General features: G+C 38.1%; 1 pseudogene; it reads left to right on the forward strand.

Annotated features, from left to right (window-relative positions):
- The first annotated feature begins 2,100 nt into the window (after positions 1-2,100).
- On the forward strand, positions 2,101-3,561 carry LOC149213971 (putative disease resistance protein At4g19050; annotated as a pseudogene).
- The last annotated feature ends 3,268 nt before the right edge of the window (positions 3,562-6,829 follow it).

A 6,829-nucleotide genomic window follows, 5' to 3' on the forward strand; every position in this document is an offset into this window, starting at 1 on the left:
AACAATTGATGAAGTTGCCGATGAAATTAGCTTTGCACCAAGTGAGCTATACAAAAAGTTTAAGAGAGAGAGAGAGAGAGATGCTTTGGGTTGCGTGCTTGCTTTGAGAAAGCTCTTTTTCCCTACAAAACAAAAAACACAAAACCCAACACGGACATACAAAAAAACAAACCTTATGGCTCGAAGTTAGATTTAGCTGGAAACTAAATATTTTCAAAAATGAACCTTGCGGCTCGAAGTTAGCTTTAGCCGGAAACTATATATTTTCCTCAATGTTTCTGATTTTCCGAGATCACACTAAGGCGCAGCGGAAAAGAGCATACGCATGAGAAAAATACTTCCTTTCTATTTTTTATTTGCCCAGATCGCACAGAGTCGGAGGGCAAAGAGCATACACAAAAATGAAAGGTATAGATCCGGTAATAAAAAAAAGCTAAATAAACCGAAAAATGAAATAAACAGAGAGAAAATAATTGTAAAATGTAAATAAACACTGTATACCTCCAGATCTCAAAAATGACGCAGCCAGGGCTACCAGAAACCTTTTCGCGTGAAACGAAAGGGGTTCCTCACTGGAACAGATGCTCCCAACACAACAGAGCAGTCCTCTCGACCCGAAAGCAATTAGAAACAGTAGAACTGGGAAACGGTAGTCGGATGCAGTTCTACCAGCTTCAGATTTGGATCACCAATGGACGCGGCCCTCAAATAGCTCCGATACCATGTAGGAATTTACAGGGTAAGTTCCTCAGACAGAACACCAAAGGACACTGCTCACAAACAGATCACAGATCAATACACAAGTATTTTGACATGGTTAAAACCCTCAAACAGGGAAACAGTCCACGGCCTGAGCCAACGCGGCCACTTCAAGCAATTTATTAATAAAAGAATGAATATTTACATATGCTTCTCTCATAGACGGATTACCCTACAAATGACCCTCCATGCTCTTTAAATAGAGATCATGGACCAATCAGGTGTTAAGCCATGGATCAAGTGTCGGTAATACCGAGGAGAGAATGAACCGTTGGATCACTACATATCGTGACCATCAGATTGTAAGTTACAAAATGTACATAGTAAAGAAACACACTTTACCTAACTCTATACCTAACTCTATACTAGACCAAGTTGTACTTAACTATTTCCTATGTGTCGGAATATCCTAGCACTGGAATTATCAGAACTTCCAAACACTTTGGCAGTGAAAGAAGCAAAGCTTCGTCTTTGGTGCTTAACGTACAACACCTTTTATAATGTGTCCCACCAATCATGGGTAAGAGTTTGAAGCTCTACACATAATGTTACTGTTCTTAAATTTAGCGTCAGAGAAATGTGTTTTTCATCTTTTGAATTATTAAAATTTTGAAGTTTGTCTCTTGTTTCTATCTGTTTTCACTAAACAATTTAGGTACGCGGAATTAACTTACAAACATCATGCTGCATGTCTTTGGAAAATCATCTGGACATTGGCCATGCTTTTCTTCATCTGTGCGGCTTGCAGCAACTGATGGTTGAAGGTGAAGGGTCTGAAAGCATATTCAACCACTTGAGACTGTCAAATCTTATATGGCTCCGTTGCGATTTCTCTTCCATCAATCCGATATCGGAACATGTTTTGGAAAATTTTTCTCTTTCACATGGGCTCTCAGAAAGTGTTTCGGGAATTACTTCCTCCTCACGTCTTGGGTGCTCAGAAGTTGTTTCCCCTGATCGGCCGTGTCGGTATTTTTTTCTTCTTACCTGTACTCCGATAAAGAATTTGAGATTTTCAGAAATCTTTGGCCACGATATCCAATTGGAAACACTGTGGGAGAGTGAAAATGAGGTAATTGTTTTGTTGCGTTTTGGTTATTTTCTGTAATTGAAAGTTTGTGTGTTTTTCTCCTTTCATAGCAGGTAGAGGTTTTTAAATTTAACATGAGCAATTCATTGCAGGCACCTATGCAGTTGAGGGAGCTGAATATTGATGTAGCCCATTGCCAGTTGCCAAAGTCTATTGGGAAGCTGAAGCACCTGGAAAATATTGAACTGGGATGCACTATCCAAGCATTGCCAGATGAATTCTTTCTTCTCCACTCACTGAAACATTTGTGAATGTGTACTAGCATGAAATTACTGCCAAGTGCCTTGGGAATCTTTCAAACCTCCAACATCTTAACTTGACTGGTAGCTGCGATTTGGAAACGCTGCCAAACTCTTTTGGGAATCTTACAAACCTACAGTATCCGAACTTGTATGGGTGCTCCCGTTTGGAAATGCTGCCGCATTCCTTCAGGCGTTTAATTATATTTAAACATCTCTATTTGCAGGGCTGCTCCCGGTTGACCCTCAGAACGGGAACGCTAGGAAATATCAGAACACTCAAAAGGTTAGACCTTTCAGATTGTCAAAAAATGGAAGTATTGCCTCCTGAGGTCACACATCAGTGGTCCCTGGAAAAACTTGTTTTGTGGAATACAAACTGGACAGAATTGCCATGTGATATTGGAAACTATGTAACTCGGAAATTCTGAGAGTATCTTTTGAGAAATCCTCTATGGGAATGCTGCCACCTTTGCTTGGTAAGCTAAAGAGCTTAAAACAATTGACACTCTTTGGAGGGAATTGGAAATGTTTGCTAGAATCGTTTGCAGAATTGAAACAATTGACAGATTTCACTATTGGTTGTGGAAGACTAAAATATTTGCCAGCAGGTCTGACAGAGTTCAACAGTCTTGAAATTTTGAAAGTGATAAAATGTCCACTGCATGAGGTGCCATTTGGAAGGTTGGAAAATGTGAAGGAAAAGATGCATCAGCACAAAGGAGTGGGCACATATTGTTAGACTCTTCTGTTCACATGTGCATGGTTCTTCGACTCAAATAGTTAGACCTGCATGGCACAAGAATAAAGGCATTGTCATTTGCTGAAGGCATTTGCTCCAACCTTCGTCAGCTGGACATCAGCAATTGTTTAGACCTGGTGTAGGTTGGAGCATTTCCCACAATGCTAAGATCACTCCGCTTGAATGGGTGTGATGCATTGAAGAAAATAACGGGACGTTGTGGTCTAGCAAAACTTAGAGAACTAGACATGAGAAAATGTGGACTAGTCGAGGAGTTGCCAAGTGTTGAAACGTTGATATCTTTGGTGCATCTCCGGGTTTCTGGATGTTGCAGTCTTCAGAGCATAAGGGGGTTGGTGTGAGCAACTAATCTTCAAATACCAAGCGTTGAAGCTCCTCACAACGATTTGACAGAAGTGGCATTGTTTAAAGACTTGAAGTTGTGGAAAGAGAAGTTGCATAATCTTGAGCTGGAGGGTAAAGTTTTCAACGAGGGAAATTATCTGTGGATAGAGGGTGAGGAATTCAGCAAGGCAAGCAATGTGTGGTTGGGGACTGGACTTGATCGGCGGGTGGGGCATGGATTGGATTGGGGTCAGGAGAACAGACTATGGTTAAAAGCTGAAAATGAATTCAGGCGGGGCAACATACTGATATCGGACAGGCGGGTGAAAGCACTGCACAGGAAGGCGAACTTACTGCGGTCGGAGGCTGAAGCTCTTGACAGGTAGGTGAATGCACTGGACTCATCACATGGTGGTTATGAATCAACTGGAAAAATAAATCATGCAATCCGCCATGGTTCTGAATCAGTCGAGGAAATAAATCTAGTCCCCGGCGCAGGGGAAATGAATGAATCAGTCTCTCGTGGTTATGAATTAACGGAGGAAATACATCAAGTAATACCGGGAGAACTAAATCAAGCAGTTTCTGTTGATTATGAGTCAATGGGGAAATAAATCAATGTGTCCCATAGTGGTCACTGCGTCGTTTACCAACACTTGGAACCATAACTGCTGCTTCGTAAACTGCCTATGCAAACTTTACCACTAGCCGAACTGAATCAAACCTACCAACTCCAAGCAAGCGAACAACTCGAAGCTGGTGAATAGATCACGAACAACAGATGCAGCATCTCATTTAGTCCATTGGGTAAAGGAATTGGTGAGTCCTTAGTTTGGTTTTTCAATTTCAATGTTGACATGGTAATTCCATTTAATGAATAATCCGTTAAATTCATAAAATATTTTCAAAAATTATTATTATGATACCTTTTTTCTTGTAATTTTGGTTATTTTCTATACATATAAAGAATTTTGATTCTTTTCCAAGTATATGTGTGTTTAATTTTGCATGAAATTTGTAGGAATGAACATGTTGTACTTATAAAACTGAGTGGAAAATTTTATATAGTTTATAATTTAAACGTTTTAAGAGTGATTTAGATGCAGGGACGGGAGAAACAATGTGTCCATTAACAATGTTCTAGGTCTTCATCACTCGTACCAGAAAAATTAAATGGATACGACCAATACCTTGCCTACATACTAAGCTATACATGCAAACAAGAGGCAAATGATTTTTCTTTTTGTTTTCCATTTTGTTCTTTTATTTGGTACAACTTGGTTGTACCAAATTACCTTATAGTCTAGGTTAGGTTAGGGTTCTCAATAAAGATTCCAGAATCCTACTCAAATGTTTAACCACACGTAGATGCATATTTTAACATAATATCATGCTAGAGATCATTTTATTGAACAAAGTTGCGTGTTCTGTGTGCTTGTCAGTAATAATGATCAATCTAGCTCAAAGGGGGCACTTATATATAAAAACCCTCAATAAAATCAATTAAAAGACATTGAATGAAATATATTTCATAAATCAACCTTCTATTCAAAGTGAATTAATATCAAATTAATGAGCTAGAAAATCAGGTACTCTGTGACCTACTTCAAGTCTGAATCCACGGAGGGACTCTCTCTTGCATTTCTTATAGCTTGGCTTGCAGGGTCAAAAAGATTTTCTGGCTATTTTATAATATTTTATAAAGCATTCTTTTCTTTTGATTTGCTGAAAGTGGTCAGCTTATTTGCATTTGCTGTTTCAGAGCATTAGTATATGCTGCTTTGTTATTTTATCCATTGTTGCAACATTTATTATAATGCTTTTATTTCCTTTCTGAGTATGTTCTTTTGAGTGGAAATTGCAGGAGCCTACTAAATCTTATTAGGTGTTTTCTCTAGCATGGTCAGTTAGAGTTTATATTTGGACTCTGAATCCTTGTGAGGAACATGGTTAGGTGTTTGTTCTAGCATGGTCAGTTAGAGTTTATATTTGGATTTTGAATACTTGTGAGGAACATAGTCAGAGTTTATATCTGGAATAAGAGAATAAGATTGTACTGTGTTGTTAACTACCGATTCTTCTAGAATCTTTATTGACACTTTTAGCAAACCCTTTGTAGTCTTCCATGGCCGACTGAAAATACCCAGTCTCCAGGATTGGATATTTCTGTCATAATAGGCAGGCAGTGGAAGGCATTTTCTTTATTATGTTATTTAACATGCTTTTTCATGAGACACAGTAGCTTTTACACTTGAGTTTTTTCACGAGACGCAGTAGCTTTGACACTGAGTTAGTCTTCTTGTGTTAATTTTTATCGTTCCTAGTAGTATATCACAACTAACGTGCTTTTTCACGAGACACAGTAGCTTTTACACTTACGTTTTTCCACGAGACATAGTAGCTTTGACATTGCGTTAGTCTTCTTGTGTTGATTTTTATCGTTCCTAGCAGTATATCACAACTTTAAAGTATGGGATTTTTACATTATTATTTTTTTACTCAAACCTGTGAATTCATTTGTGGATACAGTGAACAGACTGAGAAGAAAATCCTCGACAATAGACCACTTAATTTTGTGCAGTATCTAGTGTAAATATTAGAATAAAATATTATAACAAAACATCTATTAGCAATCTCTATAAGTGAGGAGACATGAACTCATAGTAGTGAACTTTGAATCCATTATTTGTCCTTGGGATATTAACACAACCCATTTTCTATCTACACAATCCTTACTCTGTTGCTTCCCTTTCTTCTAGGCTTTCTTATGTGAATCCATCCTAGCTGTTAGGGCTTTATTTCCTAGAGGAGAGGGCTACTGTGAGGACCTCGAGTTGGACGAGCACCCATGACGACCCACCAACTCAGGGGGAGTCGAAAAACCGAATGCATCGAAGGGCGAGTTGCACTGACGGGTGGTGGGTGCATTTAACTGAATGTGTGGGTGAGTCGAGAGGGCGTGTGCCTGCACTAAGCGTGTTGAAGAAAGTCTAACTAGATTTAGTATCTACAAATGTAATGTTGATATTTTTACTTGTGAAGAAAAAAAAATTTATTTTTTGAATTATAAGAATGACTTTCTTGCTCATTTCATAGGGCTTGGAAAGTCAAAGAGTTGAAGAGATCTTCTTGAGCATATATGTAATGTATATAAGTCTAATTAGTGACTAAATTAGCCCTCCAACACCAGCGCAATCCTCATGAAGAAGACATCAAGAAAAACGATAAGGAGTACAATCATGTCAGCCTCAAATATATATATATATATATATATATATATATATATATATATATATATATATATATATATATATATATATATATATATATATATATATATATATATATATCATGTCGGCTCAATAAACAGACACATCGTTTCACACTATATGTTGGCTCAGTTATGCAGAAATGAAAACTATAAATATCCCGATGGGGTCACCACAGGAAACACTGAACTTCACATAAGCCTCTGCAATTTTGGGTGGATACATTGTCTGGAATTTTGGATGGGTATAGTCTCTGCAATTTCGGATGGTTATAGTCTCTACAATTTCAGATGGGTACAATCTCAACAGTTTCAGATGGATATGGTCCCTGCAATTTTGGATGGGTACAGTCTCTGCTACACTTTGTATGGGTACTATTAGCACT

This window comes from Pinus tabuliformis, chromosome 1_1 (genome assembly GCF_031772625.1).
Source record: "Pinus tabuliformis cultivar Carrire ecotype Pingquan chromosome 1_1, CPIR1, whole genome shotgun sequence".
NCBI classification, from domain to species: domain Eukaryota; kingdom Viridiplantae; phylum Streptophyta; class Pinopsida; order Pinales; family Pinaceae; genus Pinus; species Pinus tabuliformis.